Genomic DNA, 19,639 nt, shown 5'->3' with positions numbered 1-19,639 from the left:
CATCTTTTCAGAATGTTTTGATCGTTTTTGGCAGGTTCTAAACTATTTTGTCGGGTTTTTGGAATGTTTTGGTTGGTTTTGATTTGTTTTTATGATGTTTTGGCGGGTTTTCGGAATGTTTTGGTTGGGTTTTAGAATGTTTTGTATTCTCTTGAGTTGTTCTTATTGTGTTGGCAGGTTTTGGAATGTTTGGATTCCTTTTGGTGGGTATTTGGAATGTTTTGGCGGGTATTTGGAATGTTTTGGCGGGTGTTCGGAATGTTTTGATTAGTTTTGACGGGTTTTGAAATATTTTGGCCGGTTTTTAGAAGGTTTAGATTTGTTTTGATTTGTTTTGATTCTGTTTAGCCCAGTTTTTGGTGTGTTTGGATTAGCTTTGGTGGGCTTGATCAGGTTTTGTCAGGTTTTTTTGAATGTATTGGTCACTTCTGTCGGGTTTTCTATTTTGGCGGGTTTGAAAATATTTTTGGATTAGTTTTGGCGGGTTTGAAAATATTTTGGCTCTTTGCGCAGAGATGACGGTGCCGGTTGCGGTGCGCTCCGGGGCGCTCCTTCTGCGGAAAGACGCCTGGCAGCGGCACTTGGGACAGCTCCGCGTCTCCGTATTCTGCGTTTCTTGCCTTCTGCATCTCAGCAAAATGCTTTCCCACTAGGTCTAGCAAGGAGAAACTGTGGCAGCTGAGTAGATGTAGCCCGGCCCGCCCTTTGAAGTTGACAAGTTCTTGGCATCTCAGAGCCTCAAGGCAAGAGCAAGGTTCTCTATGGTAGGCTGGGGCAGAACTGGCTGCAAGCAGAGCAAAGTTGTCCAAGAATAGCTTCCATTGGAATGCTAATGGCAATTGAAGAGGCAGGCCAGTGGCAAGCCACTAGCTTCTAGCAGTTTGAAAGTTGCAGACACAGTGCAGGTGTTGTGCGGCTTCCTTCTTGGCCTCCTAGAAGGTGCCGCGCTCTCCGTCTCTTGCTTGCCAATATGTTGCCGTGTTCCTCCTATTGTTTGGTTTGTTTTGATTTGTTTTGATGATGTTTTGGCAGGTTTTCGGAATGTTTTGGTGGTGTTTTAGAATGTTTTGTTTTCTCTTGTGTTGTTTTGATTGTCTTGGCAGGTTTTGGAACGTTTGGATTCCTTTTGGCGGGTTTTAAAATATTTTGGCGGGTATTTGGAATGTTTTGGTTTGCTTTCATTTGTTTTGATTATGTTTTGGCAAGTTATTGAAAGTTTTGATCACTTCTGACTGGTTTTCTAGTATTTTGGCATCTTTTCAGAATGTTTTGATCAGTTTTGGCGGGTTCTAAAATATTTTGTCGGGTTTTTGGAATGTTTTGCTTGGTTTTGATTTGTTTTTATTTTGATTTTGCGGGTTTTCAGAATGTTTTGGTCCGTTTTCTAGAATGTTTTGGTTGGTTTTGATTTCTTTTTAATATTATTTTGTGGGTTTTGGAATGTTTTGATTTGTTTTGTCTAGTTTAAAATATTTTGGCATGTATTTGGAAGGTTTTGCTTGGTTTTCATTTTTTTTTGTTATGTTTTGGCAAGGGTTTTTTTTTTGTTTGAGCAGTTCTGGTTGGTTTTCTAATATGTTGGCCGATTTTCAGAATGTTTTGATCAGTTTTGGCGGCTTTTAAGATATTTTAGAGGTTGTTTATAATATTTAGGTTTCTTTAGCTTTGTTTTTACTATATTTTGGCAGGTTTTTTGAATGTTTCGATCACTTCTGACTGGTTTTCTAGTATTTTGGCATCTTTTCAGAATGTTTTGATCGTTTTTTGCAGGTTCTAAACTATTTTGTCGGGTTTTCGGAATGTTTTGGTTGGTTTTGATTTGTTTTTATGATGTTTTGGCGGGTTTTCGGAATGTCTTGGTTGGGTTTTAGAATGTTTTGTATTCTCTTGAGTTGTTTTTATTGTGTTGGCAGGTTTTGGAATGTTTGGATTCTTTTTGGCGGGTTTTAAAATCTTTTGGCGGGTATTTGGAATGTTTTGGCGGGTATTTGGAAGGTTTTGATTAGTTTTGACGGGTTTTGAAATATTTTGGCCGGTTTTTAGAAGGTTTCGATTTGTTTTGATTTGTTTTGATTCTGTTTAGCCCAGTTTTTGGTGTGTTTGGATTAGCTTTGGTGGGCTTGATCAGGTTTTGTCAGGTTTTTTCGAATGTATTGATCACTTCTGTCTGGTTTTCTATTTTGGCGGGTTTGAAAATATTTTTGGATTAGTTTTGGCGGGTTTGAAAATATTTTGGCTCTTTGCGCAGAGATGACGGTGCCGGTTGCGGTGCGCTCCGGGGCGCTCCTTCTGCGGAAAGACGCCTGGCAGCGGCACTTGGGACAGCTCCGCGTCTCCGTATTGTGCGTTTCTTGCCTTCTGCATCTCAGCAAAATGCTTTCCCACTAGGTCTAGCAAGGAGAAACTGTGCCAGCTGAGTAGATGTAGCCCGGCCCGCCCTTTGAAGTTGACAAGTTCTTGGCATCTCAGAGCCTCAAGGCAAGAGCAAGGTTCTCTATGGTAGGCTGGGGCAGAACTGGCAGCAAGCAGAGCAAAGTTGTCCAAGAATAGCTTCCATTGGAATGCTAATGGCAATTGAAGAGGCAAGCCAGTGGCAAGCCACTAGCTTCTAGCAGCTTGAAAGTTGCAGACACAGTGCAGGTGTTGTGCGGCTTCCTTCTTGGCCTCCTAGAAGGTGTCACGTTCTCCGTCTCTTGCTTGCCAATATGTTGCCGTGTTCCTCTTATTTTTTGGTTGGTTTTGAATTGTTTTTATGATGTTTTGGCGGGTTTTCGGAATGTTTTGGTGGTGTTTCAGAATGTTTTGTTTTCTCTTGTGTTGTTTTTATTATCTTGGCAGGTTGTGGAACGTTTGGATTCCTTTTGGCGGGTTTTAAAATATTTTGGCGGGTATTTGGAATGTTTGGGTTTGCTTTCATTTGTTTTGATTATGTTTTGGCAAGTTATTGAAAGTTTTGATCACTTCTGACTGGTTTTCTAGTATTTTGGCATCTTTCCAGAATGTTTTGATCAGTTTTGGCGGGTTCTAAAATATTTTGTCGGGTTTTTGGAATGTTTTGCTTGGTTTTGATTTGTTTTTATTTTGATTTTGCGGGTTTTCAGAATGTTTTGGTCCGTTTTCTAGAATGTTTTGGTTGGTTTTGATTTCTTTTTAATATTATTTTGTGGGTTTTGGAATGTTTTGATTTGTTTTGTCTAGTTTAAAATATTTTGGCATGTATTTGGAAGGTTTTGCTTGGTTTTCATTTTTTTTTGTTATGTTTTGGCAAGGGTTTTTTTTTGTTTGAGCAGTTCTGGTTGGTTTTCTAATATGTTGGCCGATTTTCAGAATGTTTTGATCAGTTTTGGCGGCTTTTAAGATATTTTAGAGGTTGTTTATAATATTTTGGTTTCTTTAGCTTTGTTTTTACTATATTTTGGCAGGTTTTTTGAATGTTTCGATCACTTCTGACTGGTTTTCTAGTATTTTGGCATCTTTTCAGAATGTTTTGATCGTTTTTGGCAGGTTCTAAACTATTTTGTCGGGTTTTTGGAATGTTTTGGTTGGTTTTGATTTGTTTTTATGATGTTTTGGCGGGTTTTCGGAATGTCTTGGTTGGGTTTTAGAATGTTTTGTATTCTCTTGAGTTGTTCTTATTGTGTTGGCAGGTTTTGGAATGTTTGGATTCCTTTTGGTGGGTATTTGGAATGTTTTGGCGGGTATTTGGAATGTTTTGGCGGGTGTTCGGAATGTTTTGATTAGTTTTGACGGGTTTTGAAATATTTTGGCCGGTTTTTAGAAGGTTTAGATTTGTTTTGATTTGTTTTGATTCTGTTTAGCCCAGTTTTTGGTGTGTTTGGATTAGCTTTGGTGGGCTTGATCAGGTTTTGTCAGGTTTTTTTGAATGTATTGGTCACTTCTGTCGGGTTTTCTATTTTGGCGGGTTTGAAAATATTTTTGGATTAGTTTTGGCGGGTTTGAAAATATTTTGGCTCTTTGCGCAGAGATGACGGTGCCGGTTGCGGTGCGCTCCGGGGCGCTCCTTCTGCGGAAAGACGCCTGGCAGCGGCACTTGGGACAGCTCCGCGTCTCCGTATTCTGCGTTTCTTGCCTTCTGCATCTCAGCAAAATGCTTTCCCACTAGGTCTAGCAAGGAGAAACTGTGGCAGCTGAGTAGATGTAGCCCGGCCCGCCCTTTGAAGTTGACAAGTTCTTGGCATCTCAGAGCCTCAAGGCAAGAGCAAGGTTCTCTATGGTAGGCTGGGGCAGAACTGGCTGCAAGCAGAGCAAAGTTGTCCAAGAATAGCTTCCATTGGAATGCTAATGGCAATTGAAGAGGCAGGCCAGTGGCAAGCCACTAGCTTCTAGCAGTTTGAAAGTTGCAGACACAGTGCAGGTGTTGTGCGGCTTCCTTCTTGGCCTCCTAGAAGGTGCCGCGCTCTCCGTCTCTTGCTTGCCAATATGTTGCCGTGTTCCTCCTATTGTTTGGTTTGTTTTGATTTGTTTTGATGATGTTTTGGCAGGTTTTCGGAATGTTTTGGTGGTGTTTTAGAATGTTTTGTTTTCTCTTGTGTTGTTTTGATTGTCTTGGCAGGTTGTGGAACGTTTGGATTCCTTTTGGCGGGTTTTAAAATATTTTGGCGGGTATTTGGAATGTTTTGGTTTGCTTTCATTTGTTTTGATTATGTTTTGGCAAGTTATTGAAAGTTTTGATCACTTCTGACTGGTTTTCTAGTATTTTGGCATCTTTTCAGAATGTTTTGATCAGTTTTGGCGGGTTCTAAAATATTTTGTCGGGTTTTTGGAATGTTTTGCTTGGTTTTGATTTGTTTTTATTTTGATTTTGCGGGTTTTCAGAATGTTTTGGTCCGTTTTCTAGAATGTTTTGGTTGGTTTTGATTTCTTTTTAATATTATTTTGTGGGTTTTGGAATGTTTTGATTTGTTTTGTCTAGTTTAAAATATTTTGGCATGTATTTGGAAGGTTTTGCTTGGTTTTCATTTTTTTTTGTTATGTTTTGGCAAGGGTTTTTTTTTTGTTTGAGCAGTTCTGGTTGGTTTTCTAATATGTTGGCCGATTTTCAGAATGTTTTGATCAGTTTTGGCGGCTTTTAAGATATTTTAGAGGTTGTTTATAATATTTAGGTTTCTTTAGCTTTGTTTTTACTATATTTTGGCAGGTTTTTTGAATGTTTCGATCACTTCTGACTGGTTTTCTAGTATTTTGGCATCTTTTCAGAATGTTTTGATCGTTTTTTGCAGGTTCTAAACTATTTTGTCGGGTTTTTGGAATGTTTTGGTTGGTTTTGATTTGTTTTTATGATGTTTTGGCGGGTTTTCGGAATGTCTTGGTTGGGTTTTAGAATGTTTTGTATTCTCTTGAGTTGTTTTTATTGTGTTGGCAGGTTTTGGAATGTTTGGATTCTTTTTGGCGGGTTTTAAAATCTTTTGGCGGGTATTTGGAATGTTTTGGCGGGTATTCGGAAGGTTTTGATTAGTTTTGACGGGTTTTGAAATATTTTTTCCGGTTTTTAGAAGGTTTCGATTTGTTTTGATTTGTTTTGATTCTGTTTAGCCCAGTTTTTGGTGTGTTTGGATTAGCTTTGGTGGGCTTGATCATGTTTTGTCAGGTTTTTTTGAATGTATTGGTCACTTCTGTCGGGTTTTCTATTTTGGCGGGTTTGAAAATATTTTTGGATTAGTTTTGGCGGGTTTGAAAATATTTTGGCTCTTTGCGCAGAGATGACGGTGCCGGTTGCGGTGCGCTCCGGGGCGCTCCTTCTGCGGAAAGACGCCTGGCAGCGGCACTTGGGACAGCTCCGCGTCTCCGTATTCTGCGTTTCTTGCCTTCTGCATCTCAGCAAAATGCTTTCCCACTAGGTCTAGCAAGGAGAAACTGTGGCAGCTGAGTAGATGTAGCCCGGCCCGCCCTTTGAAGTTGACAAGTTCTTGGCATCTCAGAGCCTCAAGGCAAGAGCAAGGTTCTCTATGGTAGGCTGGGGCAGAACTGGCAGCAAGCAGAGCAAAGTTGTCCAAGAATAGCTTCCATTGGAATGCTAATGGCAATTGAAGAGGCAGGCCAGTGGCAAGCCACTAGCTTCTAGCAGTTTGAAAGTTGCAGACACAGTGCAGGTGTTGTGCGGCTTCCTTCTTGGCCTCCTAGAAGGTGCCGCGCTCTCCGTCTCTTGCTTGCCAATATGTTGCCGTGTTCCTCCTATTGTTTGGTTTGTTTTGATTTGTTTTGATGATGTTTTGGCAGGTTTTCGGAATGTTTTGGTGGTGTTTTAGAATGTTTTGTTTTCTCTTGTGTTGTTTTGATTGTCTTGGCAGGTTGTGGAACGTTTGGATTCCTTTTGGCGGGTTTTAAAATATTTTGGCGGGTATTTGGAATGTTTTGGTTTGCTTTCATTTGTTTTGATTATGTTTTGGCAAGTTATTGAAAGTTTTGATCACTTCTGACTGGTTTTCTAGTATTTTGGCATCTTTTCAGAATGTTTTGATCAGTTTTGGCGGGTTCTAAAATATTTTGTCGGGTTTTTGGAATGTTTTGCTTGGTTTTGATTTGTTTTTATTTTGATTTTGCGGGTTTTCAGAATGTTTTGGTCCGTTTTCTAGAATGTTTTGGTTGGTTTTGATTTCTTTTTAATATTATTTTGTGGGTTTTGGAATGTTTTGATTTGTTTTGTCTAGTTTAAAATATTTTGGCATGTATTTGGAAGGTTTTGCTTGGTTTTCATTTTTTTTTGTTATGTTTTGGCAAGGGTTTTTTTTTTGTTTGAGCAGTTCTGGTTGGTTTTCTAATATATTGGCCGATTTTCAGAATGTTTTGATCAGTTTTGGCGGCTTTTAAGATATTTTAGAGGTTGTTTATAATATTTAGGTTTCTTTAGCTTTGTTTTTACTATATTTTGGCAGGTTTTTTGAATGTTTCGATCACTTCTGACTGGTTTTCTAGTATTTTGGCATCTTTTCAGAATGTTTTGATCGTTTTTTGCAGGTTCTAAACTATTTTGTCGGGTTTTTGGAATGTTTCGGTTGGTTTTGATTTGTTTTTATGATGTTTTGGCGGGTTTTCGGAATGTCTTGGTTGGGTTTTAGAATGTTTTGTATTCTCTTGAGTTGTTTTTATTGTGTTGGCAGGTTTTGGAATGTTTGGATTCTTTTTGGCGGGTTTTAAAATCTTTTGGCGGGTATTTGGAATGTTTTGGCGGGTATTCGGAAGGTTTTGATTAGTTTTGACGGGTTTTGAAATATTTTTTCCGGTTTTTAGAAGGTTTCGATTTGTTTTGATTTGTTTTGATTCTGTTTAGCCCAGTTTTTGGTGTGTTTGGATTAGCTTTGGTGGGCTTGATCAGGTTTTGTCAGGTTTTTTCGAATGTATTGATCACTTCTGTCGGGTTTTCTATTTTGGCGGGTTTGAAAATATTTTTGGATGAATTTTGGCGGGTTTGAAAATATTTTGGCTCTTTGCGCAGAGATGACGGTGCCGGTTGCGGTGCGCTCCGGGGCGCTCCTTCTGCGGAAAGACGCCTGGCAGCGGCACTTGGGACAGCTCCGCGTCTCCGTATTCTGCGTTTCTTGCCTTCTGCATCTCAGCAAAATGCTTTCCCACTAGGTCTAGCAAGGAGAAACTGTGGCAGCTGAGTAGATGTAGCCCGGCCCGCCCTTTGAAGTTGACAAGTTCTTGGCATCTCAGAGCCTCAAGGCAAGAGCAAGGTTCTCTATGGTAGGCTGGGGCAGAACTAGCAGCAAGCAGAGCAAAGTTGTCCAAGAATAGCTTCCATTGGAATGCTAATGGCAATTGAAGAGGCAAGCCAGTGGCAAGCCACTAGCTTCTAGCAGCTTGAAAGTTGCAGACACAGTGCAGGTGTTGTGCGGCTTCCTTCTTGGCCTCCTAGAAGGTGTCACGTTCTCCGTCTCTTGCTTGCCAATATGTTGCCGTGTTCCTCTTATTTTTTGGTTGGTTTTGAATTGTTTTTATGATGTTTTGGCGGGTTTTCGGAATGTTTTGGTGGTGTTTCAGAATGTTTTGTTTTCTCTTGTGTTGTTTTTATTATCTTGGCAGGTTGTGGAACGTTTGGATTCCTTTTGGCGGGTTTTCAAATATTTTGGCGGGTATTTGGAATGTTTTGGTTTGCTTTCATTTGTTTTGATTATGTTTTGGCAAGTTATTGAAAGTTTTGATCACTTCTGACTGGTTTTCTAGTATTTTGGCATCTTTTCAGAATGTTTTGATCAGTTTTGGCGGGTTCTAAAATATTTTGTCGGGTTTTTGGAATGTTTTGCTTGGTTTTGATTTGTTTTTATTTTGATTTTGCGGGTTTTCAGAATGTTTTGGTCCGTTTTCTAGAATGTTTTGGTTGGTTTTGATTTCTTTTTAATATTATTTTGTGGGTTTTGGAATGTTTTGATTTGTTTTGTCTAGTTTAAAATATTTTGGCATGTATTTGGAAGGTTTTGCTTGGTTTTCATTTTTTTTTGTTATGTTTTGGCAAGGGTTTTTTTTTTGTTTGAGCAGTTCTGGTTGGTTTTCTAATATGTTGGCCGATTTTCAGAATGTTTTGATCAGTTTTGGCGGCTTTTAAGATATTTTAGAGGTTGTTTATAATATTTTGGTTTCTTTAGCTTTGTTTTTACTATATTTTGGCAGGTTTTTTGAATGTTTCGATCACTTCTGACTGGTTTTCTAGTATTTTGGCATCTTTTCAGAATGTTTTGATCGTTTTTGGCAGGTTCTAAACTATTTTGTCGGGTTTTTGGAATGTTTTGGTTGGTTTTGATTTGTTTTTATGATGTTTTGCCGGGTTTTCGGAATGTTTTGGTTGGGTTTTAGAATGTTTTGTATTCTCTTGAGTTGTTCTTATTGTCTTGGCAGGTTTTGGAATGTTTGGATTCCTTTTGGCGGGTTTTCAAATCTTTTGGCGGGTATTTGGAATGTTTTGGTTTGCTTTCATTTGTTTTGATTATGTTTTGGCAAGTTATTGAAAGTTTTGATCACTTCTGACTGGTTTTCTAGTATTTTGGCATGTTTTCAGAATGTTTTGATCAGGTTTGGCAGGTTCTAAACTATTTTGTCAGGTTTTTGGAATGTTTTGGTTGGTTTTGATTTGTTTTTATGATGTTTTGGCCAGATTTCGGAATATTTTGGCTGGTTTTTGGAATGTTTCGGTTGGATTTGATTTGTTTTTATGATGTTTTGCCACGTTTTTTGAATGTTTTGATCAGTTCAGGCTGGTTTTCTAATGTTTTGGCATCTTTTCAGAATGTTTTGATGAGTTTTGCGGGTCTAAATCATTTTGGCGGGTTTTCGGAATGTTTTGGTTGGTTTTGATTTGGTTTTATGATGTTTTGGCGGGTTTTCGGAATGTCTTGGTTGGGTTTTAGAATGTTTTGTATTCTCTTGAGTTGTTTTTATTGTGTTGGCAGGTTTTGGAATGTTTGGATTCTTTTTGGCGGGTTTTAAAATCTTTTGGCGGGTATTTGGAATGTTTTGGCGGGTATTTGGAAGGTTTTGATTAGTTTTGACGGGTTTTGAAATATTTTGGCCGGTTTTTAGAAGGTTTCGATTTGTTTTGATTTGTTTTGATTCTGTTTAGCCCAGTTTTTGGTGTGTTTGGATTAGCTTTGGTGGGCTTGATCAGGTTTTGTCAGGTTTTTTCGAATGTATTGATCACTTCTGTCTGGTTTTCTATTTTGGCGGGTTTGAAAATATTTTTGGATTAGTTTTGGCGGGTTTGAAAATATTTTGGCTCTTTGCGCAGAGATGACGGTGCCGGTTGCGGTGCGCTCCGGGGCGCTCCTTCTGCGGAAAGACGCCTGGCAGCGGCACTTGGGACAGCTCCGCGTCTCCGTATTGTGCGTTTCTTGCCTTCTGCATCTCAGCAAAATGCTTTCCCACTAGGTCTAGCAAGGAGAAACTGTGGCAGCTGAGTAGATGTAGCCCGGCCCGCCCTTTGGAGTTGACAAGTTCTTGGCATCTCAGAGCCTCAAGGCAAGAGCAAGGTTCTCTATGGTAGGCTGGGGCAGAACTGGCAGCAAGCAGAGCAAAGTTGTCCAAGAATAGCTTCCATTGGAATGCTAATGGCAATTGAAGAGGCAAGCCAGTGGCAAGCCACTAGCTTCTAGCAGCTTGAAAGTTGCAGACACAGTGCAGGTGTTGTGCGGCTTCCTTCTTGGCCTCCTAGAAGGTGTCACGTTCTCCGTCTCTTGCTTGCCAATATGTTGCCGTGTTCCTCTTATTTTTTGGTTGGTTTTGAATTGTTTTTATGATGTTTTGGCGGGTTTTCGGAATGTTTTGGTGGTGTTTCAGAATGTTTTGTTTTCTCTTGTGTTGTTTTTATTATCTTGGCAGGTTGTGGAACGTTTGGATTCCTTTTGGCGGGTTTTAAAATATTTTGGCGGGTATTTGGAATGTTTGGGTTTGCTTTCATTTGTTTTGATTATGTTTTGGCAAGTTATTGAAAGTTTTGATCACTTCTGACTGGTTTTCTAGTATTTTGGCATCTTTTCAGAATGTTTTGATCAGTTTTGGCGGGTTCTAAAATATTTTGTCGGGTTTTTGGAATGTTTTGCTTGGTTTTGATTTGTTTTTATTTTGATTTTGCGGGTTTTCAGAATGTTTTGGTCCGTTTTCTAGAATGTTTTGGTTGGTTTTGATTTCTTTTTAATATTATTTTGTGGGTTTTGGAATGTTTTGATTTGTTTTGTCTAGTTTAAAATATTTTGGCATGTATTTGGAAGGTTTTGCTTGGTTTTCATTTTTTTTTGTTATGTTTTGGCAAGGGTTTTTTTTTTGTTTGAGCAGTTCTGGTTGGTTTTCTAATATGTTGGCCGATTTTCAGAATGTTTTGATCAGTTTTGGCGGCTTTTAAGATATTTTAGAGGTTGTTTATAATATTTAGGTTTCTTTAGCTTTGTTTTTACTATATTTTGGCAGGTTTTTTGAATGTTTCGATCACTTCTGACTGGTTTTCTAGTATTTTGGCATCTTTTCAGAATGTTTTGATCGTTTTTGGCAGGTTCTAAACTATTTTGTCGGGTTTTTGGAATGTTTTGGTTGGTTTTGATTTGTTTTTATGATGTTTTGCCGGGTTTTCGGAATGTTTTGGTTGGGTTTTAGAATGTTTTGTATTCTCTTGAGTTGTTCTTATTGTGTTGGCAGGTTTTGGAATGTTTGGATTCCTTTTGGTGGGTATTTGGAATGTTTTGGCGGGTATTTGGAATGTTTTGGCGGGTGTTCGGAATGTTTTGATTAGTTTTGACGGGTTTTGAAATATTTTGGCCGGTTTTTAGAAGGTTTAGATTTGTTTTGATTTGTTTTGATTCTGTTTAGCCCAGTTTTTGGTGTGTTTGGATTAGCTTTGGTGGGCTTGATCATGTTTTGTCAGGTTTTTTTGAATGTATTGGTCACTTCTGTCTGGTTTTCTATTTTGGCGGGTTTGAAAATAGTTTTGGATTAGTTTTGGCGGGTTTGAAAATATTTTGGCTCTTTGCGCAGAGATGACGGTGCCGGTTGCGGTGCGCTCCGGGGCGCTCCTTCTGCGGAAAGACGCCTGGCAGCGGCACTTGGGACAGCTCCGCGTCTCCGTATTGTGCGTTTCTTGCCTTCTGCATCTCAGCAAAATGCTTTCCCACTAGGTCTAGCAAGGAGAAACTGTGGCAGCTGAGTAGATGTAGCCCGGCCCGCCCTTTGAAGTTGACAAGTTCTTGGCATCTCAGAGCCTCAAGGCAAGAGCAAGGTTCTCTATGGTAGGCTGGGGCAGAACTGGCTGCAAGCAGAGCAAAGTTGTCCAAGAATAGCTTCCATTGGAATGCTAATGGCAATTGAAGAGGCAGGCCAGTGGCAAGCCACTAGCTTCTAGCAGTTTGAAAGTTGCAGACACAGTGCAGGTGTTGTGCGGCTTCCTTCTTGGCCTCCTAGAAGGTGCCGCGCTCTCCGTCTCTTGCTTGCCAATATGTTGCCGTGTTCCTCCTATTGTTTGGTTTGTTTTGATTTGTTTTGATGATGTTTTGGCAGGTTTTCGGAATGTTTTGGTGGTGTTTTAGAATGTTTTGTTTTCTCTTGTGTTGTTTTGATTGTCTTGGCAGGTTGTGGAACGTTTGGATTCCTTTTGGCGGGTTTTAAAATATTTTGGCGGGTATTTGGAATGTTTTGGTTTGCTTTCATTTGTTTTGATTATGTTTTGGCAAGTTATTGAAAGTTTTGATCACTTCTGACTGGTTTTCTAGTATTTTGGCATCTTTTCAGAATGTTTTGATCAGTTTTGGCGGGTTCTAAAATATTTTGTCGGGTTTTTGGAATGTTTTGCTTGGTTTTGATTTGTTTTTATTTTGATTTTGCGGGTTTTCAGAATGTTTTGGTCCGTTTTCTAGAATGTTTTGGTTGGTTTTGATTTCTTTTTAATATTATTTTGTGGGTTTTGGAATGTTTTGATTTGTTTTGTCTAGTTTAAAATATTTTGGCATGTATTTGGAAGGTTTTGCTTGGTTTTCATTTTTTTTTGTTATGTTTTGGCAAGGGTTTTTTTTTTGTTTGAGCAGTTCTGGTTGGTTTTCTAATATGTTGGCCGATTTTCAGAATGTTTTGATCAGTTTTGGCGGCTTTTAAGATATTTTAGAGGTTGTTTATAATATTTAGGTTTCTTTAGCTTTGTTTTTACTATATTTTGGCAGGTTTTTTGAATGTTTCGATCACTTCTGACTGGTTTTCTAGTATTTTGGCATCTTTTCAGAATGTTTTGATCGTTTTTTGCAGGTTCTAAACTATTTTGTCGGGTTTTTGGAATGTTTCGGTTGGTTTTGATTTGTTTTTATGATGTTTTGGCGGGTTTTCGGAATGTCTTGGTTGGGTTTTAGAATGTTTTGTATTCTCTTGAGTTGTTTTTATTGTGTTGGCAGGTTTTGGAATGTTTGGATTCTTTTTGGCGGGTTTTAAAATCTTTTGGCGGGTATTTGGAATGTTTTGGCGGGTATTTGGAAGGTTTTGATTAGTTTTGACGGGTTTTGAAATATTTTGGCCGGTTTTTAGAAGGTTTCGATTTGTTTTGATTTGTTTTGATTCTGTTTAGCCCAGTTTTTGGTGTGTTTGGATTAGCTTTGGTGGGCTTGATCAGGTTTTGTCAGGTTTTTTCGAATGTATTGATCACTTCTGTCTGGTTTTCTATTTTGGCGGGTTTGAAAATATTTTTGGATTAGTTTTGGCGGGTTTGAAAATATTTTGGCTCTTTGCGCAGAGATGACGGTGCCGGTTGCGGTGCGCTCCGGGGCGCTCCTTCTGCGGAAAGACGCCTGGCAGCGGCACTTGGGACAGCTCCGCGTCTCCGTATTGTGCGTTTCTTGCCTTCTGCATCTCAGCAAAATGCTTTCCCACTAGGTCTAGCAAGGAGAAACTGTGGCAGCTGAGTAGATGTAGCCCGGCCCGCCCTTTGGAGTTGACAAGTTCTTGGCATCTCAGAGCCTCAAGGCAAGAGCAAGGTTCTCTATGGTAGGCTGGGGCAGAACTGGCTGCAAGCAGAGCAAAGTTGTCCAAGAATAGCTTCCATTGGAATGCTAATGGCAATTGAAGAGGCAAGCCAGTGGCAAGCCACTAGCTTCTAGCAGCTTGAAAGTTGCAGACACAGTGCAGGTGTTGTGCGGCTTCCTTCTTGGCCTCCTAGAAGGTGTCACGTTCTCCGTCTCTTGCTTGCCAATATGTTGCCGTGTTCCTCTTATTTTTTGGTTGGTTTTGAATTGTTTTTATGATGTTTTGGCGGGTTTTCGGAATGTTTTGGTGGTGTTTCAGAATGTTTTGTTTTCTCTTGTGTTGTTTTTATTATCTTGGCAGGTTGTGGAACGTTTGGATTCCTTTTGGCGGGTTTTAAAATATTTTGGCGGGTATTTGGAATGTTTGGGTTTGCTTTCATTTGTTTTGATTATGTTTTGGCAAGTTATTGAAAGTTTTGATCACTTCTGACTGGTTTTCTAGTATTTTGGCATCTTTTCAGAATGTTTTGATCAGTTTTGGCGGGTTCTAAAATATTTTGTCGGGTTTTTGGAATGTTTTGCTTGGTTTTGATTTGTTTTTATTTTGATTTTGCGGGTTTTCAGAATGTTTTGGTCCGTTTTCTAGAATGTTTTGGTTGGTTTTGATTTCTTTTTAATATTATTTTGTGGGTTTTGGAATGTTTTGATTTGTTTTGTCTAGTTTAAAATATTTTGGCATGTATTTGGAAGGTTTTGCTTGGTTTTCATTTTTTTTTGTTATGTTTTGGCAAGGGTTTTTTTTTTGTTTGAGCAGTTCTGGTTGGTTTTCTAATATGTTGGCCGATTTTCAGAATGTTTTGATCAGTTTTGGCGGCTTTTAAGATATTTTAGAGGTTGTTTATAATATTTAGGTTTCTTTAGCTTTGTTTTTACTATATTTTGGCAGGTTTTTTGAATGTTTCGATCACTTCTGACTGGTTTTCTAGTATTTTGGCATCTTTTCAGAATGTTTTGATCGTTTTTGGCAGGTTCTAAACTATTTTGTCGGGTTTTTGGAATGTTTTGGTTGGTTTTGATTTGTTTTTATGATGTTTTGCCGGGTTTTCGGAATGTTTTGGTTGGGTTTTAGAATGTTTTGTATTCTCTTGAGTTGTTCTTATTGTGTTGGCAGGTTTTGGAATGTTTGGATTCCTTTTGGTGGGTATTTGGAATGTTTTGGCGGGTATTTGGAATGTTTTGGCGGGTATTCGGAATGTTTTGATTAGTTTTGACGGGTTTTGAAATATTTTGGCCGGTTTTTAGAAGGTTTAGATTTGTTTTGATTTGTTTTGATTCTGTTTAGCCCAGTTTTTGGTGTGTTTGGATTAGCTTTGGTGGGCTTGATCAGGTTTTGTCAGGTTTTTTTGAATGTATTGGTCACTTCTGTCGGGTTTTCTATTTTGGCGGGTTTGAAAATATTTTTCGATTAGTTTTGGCGGGTTTGAAAATATTTTGGCTCTTTGCGCAGAGATGACGGTGCCGGTTGCGGTGCGCTCCGGGGCGCTCCTTCTGCGGAAAGACGCCTGGCAGCGGCACTTGGGACAGCTCCGCGTCTCCGTATTGTGCGTTTCTTGCCTTCTGCATCTCAGCAAAATGCTTTCCCACTAGGTCTAGCAAGGAGAAACTGTGGCAGCTGAGTAGATGTAGCCCGGCCCGCCCTTTGAAGTTGACAAGTTCTTGGCATCTCAGAGCCTCAAGGCAAGAGCAAGGTTCTCTATGGTAGGCTGGGGCAGAACTGGCAGCAAGCAGAGCAAAGTTGTCCAAGAATAGCTTCCATTGGAATGCTAATGGCAATTGAAGAGGCAGGCCAGTGGCAAGCCACTAGCTTCTAGCAGTTTGAAAGTTGCAGACACAGTGCAGGTGTTGTGCGGCTTCCTTCTTGGCCTCCTAGAAGGTGCCGCGCTCTCCGTCTCTTGCTTGCCAATATGTTGCCGTGTTCCTCCTATTGTTTGGTTTGTTTTGATTTGTTTTGATGATGTTTTGGCAGGTTTTCGGAATGTTTTGGTGGTGTTTTAGAATGTTTTGTTTTCTCTTGTGTTGTTTTGATTGTCTTGGCAGGTTGTGGAACGTTTGGATTCCTTTTGGCGGGTTTTAAAATATTTTGGCGGGTATTTGGAATGTTTTGGTTTGCTTTCATTTGTTTTGATTATGTTTTGGCAAGTTATTGAAAGTTTTGATCACTTCTGACTGGTTTTCTAGTATTTTGGCATCTTTTCAGAATGTTTTGATCAGTTTTGGCGGGTTCTAAAATATTTTGTCGGGTTTTTGGAATGTTTTGCTTGGTTTTGATTTGTTTTTATTTTGATTTTGCGGGTTTTCAGAATGTTTTGGTCCGTTTTCTAGAATGTTTTGGTTGGTTTTGATTTCTTTTTAATATTATTTTGTGGGTTTTGGAATGTTTTGATTTGTTTTGTCTAGTTTAAAATATTTTGGCATGTATTTGGAAGGTTTTGCTTGGTTTTCATTTTTTTTTGTTATGTTTTGGCAAGGGTTTTTTTTTTGTTTGAGCAGTTCTGGTTGGTTTTCTAATATGTTGGCCGATTTTCAGAATGTTTTGATCAGTTTTGGCGGCTTTTAAGATATTTTAGAGGTTGTTTATAATATTTAGGTTTCTTTAGCTTTGTTTTTACTATATTTTGGCAGGTTTTTTGAATGTTTCGATCACTTCTGACTGGTTTTCTAGTATTTTGGCATCTTTTCAGAATGTTTTGATCGTTTTTGGCAGGTTCTAAACTATTTTGTCGGGTTTTTGGAATGTTTTGGTTGGTTTTGATTTGTTTTTATGATGTTTTGCCGGGTTTTCGGAATGTTTTGGTTGGGTTTTAGAATGTTTTGTATTCTCTTGAGTTGTTCTTATTGTGTTGGCAGGTTTTGGAATGTTTGGATTCCTTTTGGCGGGTATTTGGAATGTTTTGGCGGGTATTTGGAATGTTTTGGCGGGTGTTCGGAATGTTTTGATTAGTTTTGACGGGTTTTGAAATATTTTGGCCTGTTTTTAGAAGGTTTAGATTTGTTTTGATTTGTTTTGATTCTGTTTAGCCCAGTTTTTGGTGTGTTTGGATTAGCTTTGGTGGGCTTGATCATGTTTTGTCAGGTTTTTTCGAATGTATTGGTCACTTCTGTCTGGTTTTCTATTTTGGCGGATTTGAAAATATTTTTGGATTAGTTTTGGCGGGTTTTAAAATATTTTGGCTCTTTGCGCAGAGATGACGGTGCCGGTTGCGGTGCGCTCCGGGGCGCTCCTTCTGCAGAAAGACGCCTGGCAGCGGCACTTGGGACAGCTCCGCGTCTCCGTATTCTGCGTTTCTTGCCTTCTGCATCTCAGCAAAATGCTTTCCCACTAGGTCTAGCAAGGAGAAACTGTGGCAGCTGAGTAGATGTAGCCCGGCCCGCCCTTTGAAGTTGACAAGTTCTTGGCATCTCAGAGCCTCAAGGCAAGAGCAAGGTTCTCTATGGTAGGCTGGGGCAGAACTGGCAGCAAGCAGAGCAAAGTTGTCCAAGAATAGCTTCCATTGGAATGCTAATGGCAATTGAAGAGGCAGGCCAGTGGCAAGCCACTAGCTTCTAGCAGTTTGAAAGTTGCAGACACAGTGCAGGTGTTGTGCAGCTTCCTTCTTGGCCTCCTAGAAGGTGCCGCGTTCTCCGTCTCTTGCTTGCCAATATGTTGCCATGTTCCTCTTATTTTTTGGTTGGTTTTGATTTGTTTTTATGATGTTTTGGCAGGTTTTCGGAATGTTTTGGTGGTGTTTTAGAATGTTTTGTTTTCTCTTGTGTTGTTTATATTGTCTTGGCAGGTTTTGGAATGTTTGGATTCCTTTTGGCGGGTTTTCAAATCTTTTGGCGGGTATTTGGAATGTTTTGGTTTGCTTTCATTTGTTTTGATTATGTTTTGGCAAGTTATTGAATGTTTTGATCACTTCTGACTGGTTTTCTAGTATTTTGGCATCTTTTCAGAATGTTTTGATCAGGTTTGGCAGGTTCTAAACTATTTTGTCAGGTTTTTGGAATGTTTTGGTTGGTTTTGATTTGTTTTTATGATGTTTTGGCCAGATTTCGGAATATTTTGGCTTGTTTTTGGAATGTTTCGGTTGGATTTGATTTGTTTTTATGATGTTTTGCCAAGTTTTTTGAATGTTTTGATCAGTTCAGGCTGGTTTTCTAATGTTTTGGCATCTTTTCAGAATGTTTTGATGGGTTTTGCGGGTCTAAATCATTTTGGCGGGTTTTCGGAATGTTTTGGTTGGTTTTGATTTGTTTTTATGATGTTTTGGCGGGTTTTCGGAATGTCTTGGTTGGGTTTTAGAATGTTTTGTATTCTCTTGAGTTGTTTTTATTGTGTTGGCAGGTTTTGGAATGTTTGGATTCTTTTTGGCGGGTTTTAAAATCTTTTGGCGGGTATTTGGAATGTTTTGGCGGGTATTCGGAAGGTTTTGATTAGTTTTGACGGGTTTTGAAATATTTTGGCCGGTTTTTAGAAGGTTTCGATTTGTTTTGATTTGTTTTGATTCTGTTTAGCCCAGTTTTTGGTGTGTTTGGATTAGCTTTGGTGGGCTTGATCAGGTTTTGTCAGGTTTTTTCGAATGTATTGATCACTTCTGTCGGGTTTTCTATTTTGGCGGATTTGAAAATATTTTTGGATTAGTTTTGGCGGGTTTGAAAATATTTTGGCTCTTTGCGCAGAGATGACGGTGCCGGTTGTGGTGCGCTCCGGGGCGCTCCTTCTGCGGAAAGACGCCTGGCAGCGGCACTTGGGACAGCTCCGCGTCTCCGTATTCTGCGTTTCTTGCCTTCTGCATCTCAGCAAAATGCTTTCCCACTAGGTCTAGCAAGGAGAAACTGTGGCAGCTGAGTAGATGTAGCCCGGCCCGCCCTTTGAAGTTGACAAGTTCTTGGCATCTCAGAGCCTCAAGGCAAGAGCAAGGTTCTCTATGGTAGGCTGGGGCAGAACTGGCAGCAAGCAGAGCAAAGTTGTCCAAGAATAGCTTCCATTGGAATGCTAATGGCAATTGAAGAGGCAAGCCAGTGGCAAGCCACTAGCTTCTAGCAGCTTGAAAGTTGCAGACACAGTGCAGGTGTTGTGCGGCTTCCTTCTTGGCCTCCTAGAAGGTGTCACGTTCTCCGTCTCTTGCTTGCCAATATGTTGCCGTGTTCCTCTTATTTTTTGGTTGGTTTTGAATTGTTTTTATGATGTTTTGGCGGGTTTTCGGAATGTTTTGGTGGTGTTTCAGAATGTTTTGTTTTCTCTTGTGTTGTTTTTATTATCTTGGCAGGTTGTGGAACGTTTGGATTCCTTTTGGCGGGTTTTCAAATATTTTGGCGGGTATTTGGAATGTTTTGGTTTGCTTTCATTTGTTTTGATTATGTTTTGGCAAGTTATTGAAAGTTTTGATCACTTCTGACTGGTTTTCTAGTATTTTGGCATCTTTTCAGAATGTTTTGATCAGTTTTGGCGGGTTCTAAAATATTTTGTCGGGTTTTTGGAATGTTTTGCTTGGTTTTGATTTGTTTTTATTTTGATTTTGCGGGTTTTCAGAATGTTTTGGTCCGTTTTCTAGAATGTTTTGGTTGGTTTTGATTTCTTTTTAATATTATTTTGTGGGTTTTGGAATGTTTTGATTTGTTTTGTCTAGTTTAAAATATTTTGGCATGTATTTGGAAGGTTTTGCTTGGTTTTCATTTTTTTTTGTTATGTTTTGGCAAGGGTTTTTTTTTTGTTTGAGCAGTTCTGGTTGGTTTTCTAATATGTTGGCCGATTTTCAGAATGTTTTGATCAGTTTTGGCGGCTTTTAAGATATTTTAGAGGTTGTTTATAATATTTTGGTTTCTTTAGCTTTGCTTTTACTATATTTTGGCAGGTTTTTGGAATGTTTTGATCACTTCTGACTGGTTTTCTAGTATTTTGGCATCTTTTCAGAATGTTTTGATCGTTTTTTGCAGGTTCTAAACTATTTTGTCGGGTTTTTGGAATGTTTCGGTTGGTTTTGATTTGTTTTTATGATGTTTTGGCGGGTTTTCGGAATGTCTTGGTTGGGTTTTAGAATGTTTTGTATTCTCTTGAGTTGTTTTTATTGTGTTGGCAGGTTTTGGAATGTTTGGATTCTTTTTGGCGGGTTTTAAAATCTTTTGGCGGGTATTTGGAATGTTTTGGCGGGTATTTGGAA

The sequence above is a fragment of the Passer domesticus genome, chromosome 8 (genome assembly GCF_036417665.1).
Source record: "Passer domesticus isolate bPasDom1 chromosome 8, bPasDom1.hap1, whole genome shotgun sequence".
In the NCBI taxonomy this organism is placed as follows: Eukaryota; Metazoa; Chordata; class Aves; order Passeriformes; family Passeridae; genus Passer; species Passer domesticus.
Note: the sequence above shows the minus strand (reverse complement) of the source record.